Here is a 15,353-nt window from a genome sequence, read left to right on the forward strand (position 1 = left end):
GGATTAGAACGCAGCCTTCTAATAGGGCAGGAGCGTGTCTACCCCTCGGTGCCATCAACTTTACACTGTTTCTTCACTCTGATTGTGATTTTAACTCGCATCTCCTTGGTTATTACTGCACGGCTTTTTCACATGGTTATCGACCCTTGTGGTTTCTGCTGTGAACGGCCATTCCCGTCTTTCGTCCGCTTCTTCCCTTACTGATTTGTAATTGTCTCGTGGGTTATATTTTGGATGCTAATCATCCGTCAGCTGTCTAGTTGCAAAAAGGCTCATACAGCGTGTGGCTTCCACTTTTTAAAATGGTTTCACATTTTCATGTTCACTCTTTAAAAAGTTGTTTTAGAACTACGTTTTGTTTTCTGCGAACATTTCAAATACATATTTTGTGGTAAAATGACCATCCCTTCTCAGCGATAGTTCCGGTGCATCATTCCAGACCTTTCCCTGCGCATCTGTGAACATCTCATTTATGTGTCCCTGCCCCCACAAGACGCATACTCCATGCATTATTTAGCTTTATTCACTTTACATTTTTTTCACGTCAGTACATTAAAAAAATTTTTTTAAATTACATTTTAATTTTATTTTTGAGAGACAGAGCGTGAGGGGGGGAGGGGCAGAGAGAGAGGGAGACACAGAATTGGAAGCAGGCTCCAAGCTCCAAGCTGTCAGCACAGAGCCCGACACGGGGCTCGAACTCACAAACCGTGAGATCATGACCTGAGTTGAAGTCGGATGCTCAACCAACCCACTGAGCCACCCAGTGGCTCCCATCTGTTGTAATTATTTTGTATTTTGACTGATTTCTGCCATTTTATATTTTCCCTTCTCCATTTTATTTTACTTTTCATTTTTCTCCCTCTCTGCCTTTGATTGCACGCGCTGAATTTTATTTGTTAAAGTCATGCATTCTAATTGTATTCTTCTGCTGGTTGAGGTAACTTAGGCCAGTAGTTAGACTTCATTTTTCCTATCAATTTATCTAACTTCCATCTACATCCTTTTCCTCAGGTAAGGAATTTTAGCATTTTCTCATCTGGTCTCCTTACTCTTCTGTGCCCCCCTCCGCCCCTCCCCCACCAGCCGCATTCACTTCCAGTGTATTGGTTCAGGGTTGTTTGAGATTTCTCCTCCCCTCCCGTTTCCTCCCTCCCCGTCACTATGAACTACCAAGGTGTTTTGTCACCCTTATTTCCCCAGTGTCTCCACATTCTGCTGCATTTATTAATATTCTTGCTGAAGGACTTTATCCAAGGTTGATTCATTGAGGTCCATTGAGATCCATACAGAAAATGTTCTGAGAGCAGATCTCTGTCTTCTCACTTCTGCTGTCACTCTTGAAGAGTCTGACCCTATCTTTTTTCTTTTCTGTTGTAAATTATCTGCTCTTTATCTCTTTGATCTCCAGAAGGCTTTCCATTTTTTTTCCCATTGTTTTTCTCCTTATCTTTGAGGTTCTTAAGTTTCATCATAATGTGCTTGGTGGTGGGGTTTTTATCATTTGGCTTCTATAGCACTCAATGAGTCTTTGTCTTTATTTGTCTTTACTTATTATTTTTTAACATTTATTTACTTTTGAGAGAGAGGCAGAGCAGAGTGGAGGAGAGGGGCAGAGAGAAAGAGAGAGAATCCCAAGCAGGCTCTGCACTGTCAGCTCAGAGCCCAATGTGGGGCTCGAACTCAGGAGCCACGAGACCATGACCTGAGCCAAAGTCAGATGCTTAACTGACGGAGCCGCCCAGGCGCCCCTGCCTATATCTGTCTAATTTTGAATTTTTTTTTAACGTTTATTTATTTTTGAGACAGAGAGAGACAGAGCATGAATGGGGGAGGGGCAGAGAGAGAGGGAGACACAGAATCGGAAGCAGGCTCCAGGCTCTGAGCCATCAGCCCAGAGCCTGATGCGGGGCTCGAACTCACAAACCGTGAGATCGTGACCTGAGCTGAAGTCGGACGCTCAACCGACTGAGCCACCCAGGCGCCCCATATCTGTCTAATTTTGTAACATTCTTGGACATAACATCATGATTGAGTAGCTATGTATTCTGTGATCTCTAGGGCCTTGGGGTATGATGGAACAGATTATCAGATGTTAGAATACTTACCGTTAACATTAGGGCTTATGCTGTGCATCTGGTATCTGTTTTGGGGTCCTGAGCTGTAGTTACCACGGCTAGTCACGTAGCAGGGATGTGCCTAGGTGGGCATCTCGTAAGAGTTCTGGATTCTGAGGCTTGAGTGGCTGCCCCGGGGCAGAGATGTCTCACATCTCTGTGGTTCACAGAGGGCCCCTGGAAGACCGTGCCCAAACACACAGCCAGTGGGATGTTGAGGAACGGCGGTTGCCTCTCCCGTCGGTCACAACCACCTCCTGTTACCTCCTAGCCGGACCTGGCTTTCCCTGGAGGCTGCCACAGTGGGGAGGTGGCACCTGGGAGGGGCCTGGCTGTGCTCGGCTGGGCTCAGTGTCGGCATCGGGACCCCTCGGCCTCTAGGTGCCCTTGGCTGAGAACTCATGCTCTCACAGGCCACAGAGTGACTGCAGGCCAGGGAAGGAGCGGGACCCCTGAAAACCTTCCGTCTCCCTGCCATCCTCCCTGCCGCACCCCATCCCCCTGCGGCTCTGTGGATGCTGTTGTGATTACAGTTGGCGTATTGAAGGGGTTTTATATTAAGTATGTTTGGTCTAAAAATAAAAAGCACTTCATCTAAAAAGAAAATCTGTGCAGCCCTTGTAGAGGGTCTGCTCTTGACCTCTGTGGACGTCACCTGTGTGTATCTTTTTCCTGCTGCTTCTGTATTGTATCCTTTGCTTAATAAGCCTTAGCTGTGCTGTAACTTGATCTCAGATCGTCCACATCTTTCTAGTGAATCACCGAGAGTAGAGGATGGTCATTGGACCCCTGACCTATCTGCTGCATAGCCCCTGACTCTGCTCTGGGCTGCTGTTGATCCCTCTGCGTTTGGTGTCAACCACCCTCTGTCCCTGGAATTTCACTTGAGTTCCTTAACGCTGTATGCTCTCCTTTAACCTCTGTAGAGCATTCAGGGTTTGGCTAAGGAGGGGACCAGCAACCTAGGCCAGCTTACTGTCTTGCAGGAAACCAGAAATCATCTTATTTACTTATTTATTTTATTTATTATCATTTATTTACTTATTATTTATCTATTTATTTATTTGAGCACAAGCAGGGGAGGGGCAGAGAGAGAGAGAGAGAGGGAAGCACAGAATCTGAAGCAGGCTCCAGGCTCCGAGCTGTCAGCACAGAGTGCAATGTGGGGCTCGAACCCACCAACTGTGAGATCATGACCTGAACCGAAGCTGGACGCTCAACTGACTGAACCACCCAAGCGCCCAATCATCCGTTATATTTTTGAAAATTGTTTATTGCTGATGTAGTTAAGTTCTTTTATTTCTGTGTGTTTATCTGGTTATGCTGAAGAGCTTTCTTGTTTGTTCTCTCAACGGATTGCCTACTCAGAAGAGCTAAGTCATCACTGCCAATGATCCGTTCTGTATTATGCCTCTCATTTCTTTTTCTTATCATGTTGCATTGACACCTGCATGGCCACCTCTGCTTCATGGGAACGCCTCAGGGGTGTCACTGTCAGGTATGACATCTCTTTGTTACACATTTCTGGGGAGGTAGCCATTAGTGACTTCAGAAAATTTCCATCTGTTTCTAGTTTATGGACAGTTTGTTTTTTTTTCTTTTTAACGAGGAAAGGGTTGCAGATTTTTAAGATGTGTTTTGAAGGTGATGGCTTTTCTCCAGTTGTAAATGTGTGGAATTACGTTAATACTTTTCTCCTGTTTGGTATGGCTGTTATGCTATGCTTAACTGGTCATGGTTTATTATTCTCATATAATGCAGGATTCAGTTTGTTAATATGAGCAGTTTTGCATATATATTCATATGTAAGATTGATCTGTAAAGTTTTTACTTTTTATTCTGACCACAGGGTTATGCCAAACTTGAAGAAGAGTTAGGTTGTTTCCAACATTTTATATGCCCTGGGATAGTTTAATTAGCAATAAAAGTTTTGTTATAACTCTCAGTAAAACCATCTGGGCCCGATACTTTATTTTTCTAGTAAAAAGAAAAAAGAGGTGTAACTGGTAAGTTCCACAATTTTAAGGGTACAGTTTTATGGATTTTCCTGCATGACTGTCCTGGAATAACCACCATCTAGGTAAGGCTATGGAACGTTTCCAGCACCCCGCACTTCCCCTTGCGCCTCCTGATGAGTGAGTGGCTCCCGAGGTGACTGCTAATCCAATTTCTATCACCATAGATTAGTTTTGCGTGCATTTCAACTTCACATAACACTGTGATACATACAGCATGAGCTATTTCGATGTCTAACTTTCTTCACTCAACATTACGTCTGTGAGATTCATCCATGATATTGAATTACGGTCACTAGTTCATTTTTTAAAAATAGTTGTCTTTTCACTGTATGAACTTACCCATTCGTTCTACTATTGGGTTGTTGGGTTTCCAGTTTTTGTCTGTTACAAATCAAGCCGATATGAATATTCTTGCCCCTGGCTTTCGGGACACGATCACTCTGTTCTGTCGGATGCTCATAGGGTATGCGTGTGTTCAGTGGCTGCTGCCCAGCATTTCTCCCCAGCAGTTTTACCAACTTACCCTCTCATCCACGACGAGAGAGTTGCCCCAGATCCCCACCGACGCCTGCTATGAGATGCCTTTTTAAGGGCAGGGGACAGATTTTTTTTTTTTTCCAGTTTTCAGACTTTACACGGCAAAATGGGGAGGAAGGTAAGAGAGTTGCCATATGCCTTCTGCCCCCACACATGCACAGCCTCCTCCTCCATTATCAACATCCCCCACCAGAACGGTACATTTGTTACAATCAACGAACCTCACTGATATGTCATTATTACCCCAAGTTCATCGTTTACATTAGAATTCACTCTTGGTTGTACATTCTGTGGATCTGGATAAATGTGTAATGACATATATCCACCATCATAATATCATGCAGAGTATTTGCACTCAGGACAGATGTTTAACTGCTTTTTTAATTTGTTCTAGACTTACTAGTCCATTCGGGGGTTTTTTTGTCTGCCTTGTCTAGGATCAATTTTGTTAATTTATGTTTTCCTAGACAACAGACTGTTTGCATAGATTTTAAATCTAATCAGCATAATTATTATAGGTTTTGATGTGCAATGTTTCCTTTAAAAAATTTTTTTTTTAAACATTCATTTTTTTTGAGAGTGAGAGAGACAGAGCGTGAGCAAGGGAGGGGCAGAGAGAGTGGGAGACACAGAATTAGAAGCTGTTTCCAGGCTCTGAGCTGTCAGCACAGAGCCGGACGTGGTGCTCAGACTCCCAGGCTGCAAGATCATGACCTGAGCCGAAGTTGGACGCTTAACCGACTGAGCCTCTCAGGCGCCCCTGTAATGTTTTCATTGTATGTTATTTTTCTTTAAAGTAAAAAGTACAGTGGCTCAGTCAGTTAAGCCCCCAACTTCGGTCCAGGTCGTGATCTCACGGTTTGTGAGTTCAAGCCCCGCGTCTGGCTCCGTGCTGACAGCACTGAACCTGGAGCCTGCTTCAGATTCTGTGTCTCCCTCTCTCTCTGCCCCTCCCCCACTTGTGCTCTGTCTCTCTCTCTCTCTCAAAAGGAAACATACATTAAAGTAAAACGTACAAAGATTAAATAGTATTGCAAAGCTGTAACAGACACCTCAGTGCCCTGCCTTTTTCATTTCCTTTTCATTTCCTGGCTCTTTTGGTATATACATATTTATGCTCTTCACTCAATTTCTTGATTTATAATTTGGGATTCTATAGGGTCATGTCCTGGTTATAAAGGCTGCCATTTTAGCTTTTTCCCCAGCCTGCCCTCCCACTTCCCTTCCCCCAACATTCTCAGCCGAGTTATGTCATGATTCTTGGCTTAATCAGTATTCAGTGTTGACCTCATTATGACCATGTTACTACTGTTACCCACCAAGCCAAGGAGTGATTTCCTCCTCTCCTCTTCCCCCTCCCCCTCTTTCTCCTCCTCTCCTTCTCTCCTCCTCCCCTCCTCCTCCTCCTCCTCCTCCCCTCCTCCCCCCCTCCTCCTCCTTCTCCTCCCCTCCTCCTCCTCCTTCCCCCTCCTTCTCCCCCCTCCTCCCCTCCCCCTCCTCCTCCCCTCCTCCTCCCGCTCCTCCTCCCCTCCTCCTCCCGCTCCTCCTCCCCTCCTCCTCCTCCTCCTCCCCTCCTTCTCCTCCCCCCTCCTCCTCCCCCTCCCCCCTCCTCCTTCTCCTGCCCTCCCCCCCATCCCCGCCTCTCCTCCTCCCCTCCTTCCTTCCTTCCCTCCTTCTCCTTTCCTCCTCCCCTCCTCCCCCTCCTCCTTTTCCTCCTCTTCCCCTTCCTCCTCCCCTCCTCCCCCTCCTCCTTTTCCTCCTCTTCCCCTTCCTCCTCCCCTCCTCCTCCTCCTCCCCTCCTCCTCCCCCTCCTCCTCCTTTCCTCCTCCCCTCCTCTCCCTCCTCCTCCCCTCCTCCTCCCCTCCTCCCCCTCCTCCTCCCCTCCTCCCCCTCCTCCTCCCCCTCCTCCTCCCCCTCCTCCTCCCCTTCTCCTCCTCCTCCTCCCCTTCTCCTCCTCCTCCTCCCCTTCTCCTCCTCCTCCCCCTCTCCTCCTCTCCTCCTCCCCGTCTCCTCCTCCTCCCCCTCTCCTCCTCTCCTCCTCCCCTCTTCCCTCTCCTTCTCCTCCTCCTCTCCTCCTCCTCCTCCTCTCCTCCTCCTCCTCCTCTTCCTTCTCCTTCTCATCCAGGGTTTTTTTTTCTGGAGTTAGTAATTGTCTCATTTTTCTACTTGCTTATTTCTGTGAATCTGTCATGGATTTCTCCAATCTCTCCAACAAAGTGAAAAACCCCTCTGATTTAATTTTCTACATGTTTACACACATCGTATGTCTTGTAAGTTCCATGTTTTTGTTGGTGCCATCCCTGTAGGAGGCTTCCTGTGTTGGTCTAGGACCTTTAAGAAGTGACACCAAGATGGGATTAAGTATGCAGGGATTTTTTCTTGAGGAAATACCTGTGTGAGAGAAAACGAGGGAGCCAGCCCTGGGCTGGGAGAGCCACGGGACTGAGATGTAATTACACCACGTGGAGGAGAGCAGAAGGGAAGGTCGGGTGGACGCATCCTGAGGAAGTTTCTGCAAAGCCATCAGGGAGTCTTGAAGCTAAGATTGGCTATCACAGGAGTCCTGGGCCCCCCAGGAATCACCTGCCTCAGTTACCCTGTTGTCCTGGGAGGGGCCCATGGCAGGCGAGGCCTCCGTGCAAACTGGAGGCTGGAGTTCAAAACTAGGCCGCGGGGGCTATTGGTCAGCTGTTCTCCCTGATGCTGGAGGTCCGCGAGGCACATTATCAGTTGTTTCTCTACGTAGGTGTGGGGAACAGCAGTTCTGTGGTTTCTGTGGGCCTTTCTTCTTCCAGGGAAACTCAGGAGGAAGTCAGTGAGGTGAACCACGGTTCTTTGTGCTGCGGTCGACCTTGGGTTTGCAAATTCCTCCTCACTCTCCTCCACTGTCCGTTCTACATTCATCTTGGCCCCAGCAACCACCTTGTGTTGGTGGTTCTGCCTGGTGGAGTGGCCCAAACCTTCATTTCTGACGGGTCTGAACACTTACCGGCAGACCCTTTTCAGCCTGGGGTTGCTGCACCTGTCCGTCCACGGTGGGAATGGGGCAAGAGAATACCAGAAGGTGCCCCGTGGCATCACCTGGATTCCCTACAGACTGTTCCCATCCTCCTTCCTCCTGATCTGTCGCCTCTGCCAGCACAGTGATTCCCGTTTCCTCCTGCTGCCTCCTGCAGACGTCCACCGTGCCCTGGCAGCGGCCGGAACTTGCAGTGCACCAGGATTCTCTCTGCTCCCCCCTCTGGTGACGGGGACTTCCTATCCTGCCGAGCCCCAGGGTGGTGGCATGGGAGGCACAAAAATGGCAAATGGGGGCAACTCCTGTTCCCACTCCGTTCCAATCGAGAGCCATGTATCCTTCCTATGAGGTCTCAGAACTAGATAGAAGTCTCTGATTTTTTAAAAAATGTTTTTATTTATTTTTGAGAGACAGAGCACGAGTGGGGGAGGGGCAGAGAGAGAGGGAGACACAGAATCCGAAGCAGGCTCCAGGCTCTGAGCTGTCAGCACAGAGACTGACATGGGGCTCGAACTCAGGGACCGTGAGATCATGGCCTGAGCTGAAGTCGGGCGCTCAACCGACTGAGCCACCCAGGCACCCCAGAAGTCTCTGATTTAATAAAAACACGGTGTTCTGATCGACAACACCTATTCTTTGAGAACATTTCCTTAGCTGGCATTTCAGCTGTGCCTCTCGGCCACTGAAGCTTTGGGTGAGGCGGCTTCTGGAAGGCCCAGTGTGTGACACAGCCAGTGGCTCCCCGAATCGTGGGTGCACTTCTACGCCTCCGTCACGGCCACACGCTGTGCTTGCTGTTTGGCCCGCAGGCCTGGACGTCAGGCTTTCTGTACACCCCTGGACAGTGGTGCTGGCTGAGGCTCTGTAGTTGTCTGTCCTCATGAGGACGAACCACTGGCCCTTCCAGGATGGAAAAGGGTCAATGTTGACTGGCTACCAAGTGGTCTTCCCAAGGAATTATGCCATAACGGGAGCTCAGGGTTGGTCTCTGCTGCTGACCAGCTGGACATCCTGAGGCAGGAGCAAGTAGCTCAGTCTTTTTTTTTTTAATGTTTATTTATTCTTGGGGGGGAGAAAGAGAGAGCACAAGTGGGGAAGGGTCAGAGAGAGAGGGACACAGAATCTGAAGTAGGCTCCAGGCCCCAAGCTGTCAGCACAGAGTCCGACGCAGGGCTCGAACTCGTCAACCTTGAGATCATGACCCGAGCCGAAGTTGGACGCTCAACTGACGGAGCCACCCGGGTGCCCCTAGATCAGTCTTGATAGGTGGGAGTCCATGCTGTTGAGGGCACTTGTGGCCTTTCCATCCATGCACCTGCTGTGCCAGTTCTAGGGTGGCTGGTGGTGAACACTGGCCAGTGTTGATCCACTGGGTCATTTTGTCTGCTTGGTTGTGCAGCACCTCTTCCTTAGTGGGTAGCTGCGTGTTAGTGTGCGGGTCTGAGTTTCAGAGGTTTCCGTGTGGCCTTCTCTACTATGACAGCCCTCATGCCACACCCAGGGACATAATATGGGCATCATTTCAACTGCCAAGTTTATCAATGCCAATTCTACAAGCAGGGACTGGAGCAACGACCTGGATGTAGGTGAATCTACAGACCCACTGAACCCACTGTGAGGTGGCCTCTAGCCAGGATGCCATCTGGGACCTGGCCCTGTCAGCCCCCACTCTAAGGAGGGGGGACTTGGGGCGCCTGGGTGGCTCAGTCGGTTAAGCATCCGACTTCTGGTCAAGGCATGATCTCGTAGTTTGTGGATTCAAGCCCCGCGTCGTGCTCTGTGCTGACAGCTCGGAGCCTGGAGCCTGCTTCGGATTCTGCGTCTTACTCTCTCTCTGCCCCTCCCCCGTTCATGCTCTATCTCTGTCTCTCAAAAATAAATAAACGTTAAAAAAATTAAAAAAAAAAAAAGGACTATGATGAAACATTGGGCCTTTGGACATCAGGGTCAACTTAGACCCTGTATCCCGTGGTCCTTGAAATATCTGGTAAGTCCCTTTCCCCCCGGTCTGCGTTCACCCAAGTAAATGACCCTTCTTCTTTTGGGGAATGACTGAGGGGAATTCTCCTGGTTTATATGCTTGCCATGATGTTACAGGGTCCATGGTGATGGCTGGGGTGTCCTTGCTTCTCAGGACCTAGCCACTTTTCAGTCCAGGGGTCCCACAGCAGTCCCTGTGAAGAGATTAAATCTGTGACTCAGATCCCTGGAGTCACCTCAGCAGAAGCGAGAAATAGAGATGAGATTATCTGGGAAAGATCTGTGGATGGCCCTCTTGTCCACTGGTGTGAATCCTTGTGTGCACGGGTGACCCACAGAGTTCTTGAGAGTTTTATACCACTGCCAGCTTGGACTGAATGGGACAGAGAGAGGGACCAAATGAAAGGAGGCTGTCTTTTAGAATTCTGCAGGCGGGAAACCACCTGAGCAAACATGCCGCATTTCACAAAGAAGGGAGGGTAGAGCCGTAGGCCATGAGAGTTACTCCCAGGCCCTGAAACCTAAGGGGGGGTTTGCCCAGCTGGATTTCAGAATGGTTTGGGACCATGGTTCCTCTTTTCCTCCATTTTCTTCCCTTTTGAATGTCTGTATACTTGTCATCCTATAGCTTCCTGCTGCCAGATTTTGGGAGAGGATAATTGGTTTTCGAGTTTCACGGGTACACTGTGCTCTGGGATGGAGTCTGCTTGGAGCCTGGCTCACAGCTGACCTAAGTGCTGTAGAAGACGAGATCTGAGGCTTTGAGTTGCTGCTGCAGTGGGTTGAGACTCTTAGGGACCAAAGCAATTGGATGGATGTATCTTGCGTGTGGATGGATATGAATCACCGGGGGCTAGAGGGAGGACTATGGCAGGCAGGATAATGCCTCCCCACCCCCCAAAGACATCCACATCCTAATTCCTGGGACATGCACTGAGAAAGGGACCTTGCGGGCACGATGAAGGGTTGGACTGTGAGGAGGGGAGAGTGTCCTGGATTCGGAGTGCCTTTCCAGGCTGCAGTTGGAGAGGGAGAGATGGGCTGTAGAGGGGGTGGGCTGTCGGAGATTCACAACATCACTAGCTCTGAGGATAGAGGAAGGGGGCCAGGAGCCCAGGAACACGGGTGGCCTCCAGAAGTTAGCAAAGAAAAGGCAGTGGTTTGTCCCCCAGAGCCTCCAGGAAGGAACGTGGCCCCTACTGATGCCGTGATTTTACCCAGTGAGACCAGTGTGGCACTTCTGACCTCCGAAGTTGTAAGGTAACACAGTTGTATTGTCTGAAACCACTAAGTTGGTTGGTGCAGCAGAAATAGAAGAATAACAGGACATCATACAGCGCCAGGCTCCCCTGACTCCCCCACCAAGCCGGCTGGTCTTCCAGCAGTTGCGCTTTCCAGCTTCTTGCTGTCGGCGCCACCCCTGGACCATGTGATGCGTCACGAGGCCAGCTCTGTGATGGCCTCTCCTATCAGTGCTGGCCCGCGGAGGAGAGCCACCTCTGGACTTCTCAGCGACGCGTGCCCCCCCTCCACTGTATTCCTGATGGCCTCCTTCTGGCCGTGTGTGAAATATCTATTCCGGCATGCCCACTTAACTTAGGCTCTTTATTCTCTTGCCCAATCATTTCTGGCTTTTCCAGGATTCTAAGAGCTAACCAAGCAGTAAGTTGGCTCCAACTCCTGGGTGCTTGCTTGGGTGTTAAACCCCAATCCCGAAAGAAGTGCAAGCAAGTCAACTAATTATCGTGTATCTCACCTTACGTTCCAGCTTTCTTGCTTCAAGTCCACCCCGGGACCACTGCCCAGGCTCCTGCTGGTGCATGCCAGCTACTTCTTTAGTGTTGTGGTAGGCATAATTCTGCTTTTTAAAAAATGTTTACTTATTTTTGAAAATAAATAATAAAATAATAAAATAAATAAAAATAAACTGAGAGAGCGAGCGGAGGAAAGGCAGAGAGAGGGGGAGACAGAGGATCTGAAGTGGGCTCCGTGCTGACAGAGAGCCTGTTGCGGGGCTCCAACCCACGAACCGTGAGATCGTGACCTGAGCTGAAGTCGGACGCTTAACCGCCTGGGGAGCCACCCAGGCGCCCCAACATGCGAGAATTTATTAAGAGGAACGTCTCTGTGATGGAGAACAGGGAGGGAGTTAGAGAAGGCTGGGTGAGCCAACAGCCCCAAGGGAAGGAGAGAAGTTTGGGTGGAAGCATCCTAGGCTTTTGTGCAGCATCAGGAAAGTTCAGCAAAGCCTTCGGGAAGTCTTCCAGCCGAACTGAGCCATCAGGGGAGTCTCACGTCTCCTGGGAAAAGGTCTGCCCTCTTTCCCTGTGGCACTAGTCACTGACTGGGAGCACCTTGTGGGAGGTGGCCTTGGTGTAGATGCCAGCGCGGATTTTAGAGGAAAGCGGCTGAAGTCTTCGGCCAGTTGTATTCCCTGTACTTGGGGGTCTGAGAAGTCCATTTCCATGGCCCCCAACCTCCATCTTCATGTTAATCTGGACCTACTACCCACAGTATCATTCTGGAACTTTCCTTGTCATCTTTCTTGTGTTAGATTCCTTGTTTCTTGGATCCTGGGTCTTTTTTGTTTTATTAAGTAGGTTTGATAGAGTATTTTCTCTAGGAGGTTCCTGAGAAAAGATGAGAGGCAATTTTTTAAAGGCCTTGCATATCTGAAATATTTTTAGTCTATTGTTTATTGAGCCCTTGGTAGCGAGGCAGGGTATAGAATTCTAGTCTGGAATTATGATTCTTCGGAATTTTGAAGGCATTGGTTGTCTTTTAGCTTCCAATGTTACCATTTAGAAGTCCAGAGCCATTTTGTTCTTGAATCTTCGTAGGTGACATGTATTTTCTGAGAGTGCGTAGCACCCTCCCCTTGTCTCCAGTGTTCTGAGAGATGTTTTACGTTTTTTTTTTTTTTTTTTAATTCATTTTGAGAGAGAGAGTGTGAGTAAGCTGGGGAGGGGCAGAGAAAGTGGGAGAGAGAGAGAATCCCAAGCAGGCTCCGAGCTGTCAGTGTAGAGCCTGATGTAGGACTTGAACTCACGAAATGTGAGATCACGACCTGAGCCAAAACCAAGAGCTGGACACTCAACCAACTGAGCCATCGAGGCACTTAAGGCAGTGTGTCCTGATGTGGGTCATTTGCATCCATTTAGCTGAGCGTTTGCTGGGCTTTCTCAAGCTGGAGATTCATATTCTGAGCTTCTGAAATATTACATTATTTCTTTATTCATTTTATTCTTTTTGGTTTTCTTTCTAAAACTCCCATGAATCTGATGTTCAGTCTCTCCATTAGGATGTGGATGTCTTTGGGGGGTGGGGAGGCATTATCCTGCCTGCCATAGTCCTCCCTCTAGCCCCCGGTGATTCATATCCATCCACACGCAAGATACATCCATCCAGTTTCTTCCATACATTCTTCATACATTCTTCCAATTTCTCCTCTTCAGAAAAGTCTCTTGAAACTCGAATTTTCTCTCTCCTTTTTTCCTTCTTTGTCTGTCCGCCCTACTTTTTGGGGCCCTTTAATTCCATCTTCCTGTTCTTATTTGTTTGACAAACACATATTGAGCACCTGGAATAGGTGTCGGACAGCAGTGAATGAGACAGAGCCCTTGCTGGGTTTTATTTTTCATAGTTACTTCTAGTCCTACTGTGCAATAGAGAAAGTGGTCAGTTGTCTTCACTCTTCAGATTTCGAGGTTTGTGAGGATTGCGACTTTCATCAATATTCTGTAAGAACTAAAAAGGTTATGATTTCTAGGATAGTAAATAGGTATTCATAAGATTGATCTAATAAATGCTAGCAATTTGATCCAGATTTGTTCTACTAGTGTTTATTATAGCACCTAGTACATTTGGGATACTGTAAAAGCCACTGGGGGAAATAGGAAAAAAACAAAAATTCCTTTTCTTACAGTCCTTATAGGATAATGGGGGTGGGGATGGGAAGCAGACAGACAAGTAATAGCCTGAATAAATACAGTGCAAGAAAAGAATGGAGTTCTATGAGAGCATAACATAGAGGAATCAGAGCTCGAATGGTAGGTCACAGGCTTCCCTGAGAAGGCGACAGGTGAACTGAGATCTGAAAGATGAGATGGCATTAATAAGACAGAGAGCCTGGAGGAGAACAGTCCCAGTCTAGGGAACGGCTTGTGCAAATGTCCTGTGGTGGGAGAGGAGGATGGTCTTTAAGGAATGGAAGGGCATCTTGAGGATGGAGGGAGGGAGCATGGTGTGAAAGGAAGCTGGAGAGGCAGGGAGGACCATGTGGCCCCAGCCCTTTGTGTCACATTACAAATTTCTGCCTTGAGAGCAACAAGAAACCACTGGCCCACTTGACTCAGAGGGGTATATGAGAATATGTCCATTTTGGAAAGACCACTCTGGCTGTGTTGTACAAAGCAGGTAATGGGAGATGGAAGGGGAGGGTGGTCAGAGTGAGTTAGAAGGCTCCTGTAATAATCTAGGGATGAGATGGTATTATCTTGGACCAGGGTGGAGACAGAGGAGATGGAGAGAAATGGATAGATCCCAGGGGCGTTTAGGAGTATAAACGACAGGGGTCAGTGATGGATTGACTGGTCATGGGGGAGAGCACAAGATCTGCCGCAAACATTAGGAGCCTTTCTATATACATTCTTTTAAAAATGTTTTTAATGTTTATTTTTGAGAGGAGGGCAGGAGCCGAGAAAGAGGGAGACACAGAATCTGAAGCAGGCTCCAGGCTCTGAGCTGTCTGCACAGAGCCTGATGCGGGGCTCAAACTCACGAACTATGAGATTGTGACCTGAGCTGAAGTTGGACGTCTAATCAACTTAGCCACCCAGGCACCCCTCTGTATATATCTTCAACTACATTTTTATTTCTATCAATTTCTTGTGTTTCATTTTTGCCTATATAATTTGATATGTTTGGCAGTAAAAGTTCGTAACAACATCAGATTTTAAGATTTCTATTTTACTATGTTTTTTAGAGAGAGTGCGCGCACGTGCACGCACAAGTGAGGGGGAGGGGCAGAAGAAGAGAGAGAGAGAGAATCCCAAGCAGGCTCGACACTCAGTGCAGAGCCCAACGTGGGGCTCGATCCTACAACCCTGGGATCACGACTTGAGCTGAAATCAAGAGTCGGATGCTCGACTGACTGAGCCACCCAGGTGCCCCATGATTTTTATATTTCATTGCTAAAATAATAACTGAAAACACTGTCATGAAGCACTCAAAATTATGGACAGTCCCTATTTATGGCTCCCAGTCCTGTTTCCCTCTCTAAAATAGAAACCTTGGCTCACAGCTTGGGTTGGACAATGATAGATTCAGTGTGGATTAAGGTCTCCACCGTTATGAAACTTTTGTTTTGCTTAATTTACCAAAATTCAACTTTGCTGGACCTATCATGTCCTTTCTTTTCATGTATATTTGCTTGGTACATCTTTGCTTGAACTCTGACTTTGGAAATTTTGAGTCACTTCTCAGTGGTTGGATTTATCTTTTTGGTCAGATTTGAATTTTTTCTTCTAACAAGTGACTTTATCCCACTTATGTCAGTACCAGATTCTTGATCTTTGTTTTCACCTTTTTCACATTGTCCCCTTTTAAATGCTTCCCTATTATTTTCTTTGCTCATCTTCTGCTGTAGTGTCTTCACCTGGGTTATTTGGAAAATTGACATTT

The sequence above is a fragment of the Lynx rufus genome, unplaced genomic scaffold, assembly GCF_022079265.1.
Source record: "Lynx rufus isolate CCGP_SWC_20201006 ecotype Redwood Valley unplaced genomic scaffold, mLynRuf1.p SCAF_24, whole genome shotgun sequence".
In the NCBI taxonomy this organism is placed as follows: domain Eukaryota; kingdom Metazoa; phylum Chordata; class Mammalia; order Carnivora; family Felidae; genus Lynx; species Lynx rufus.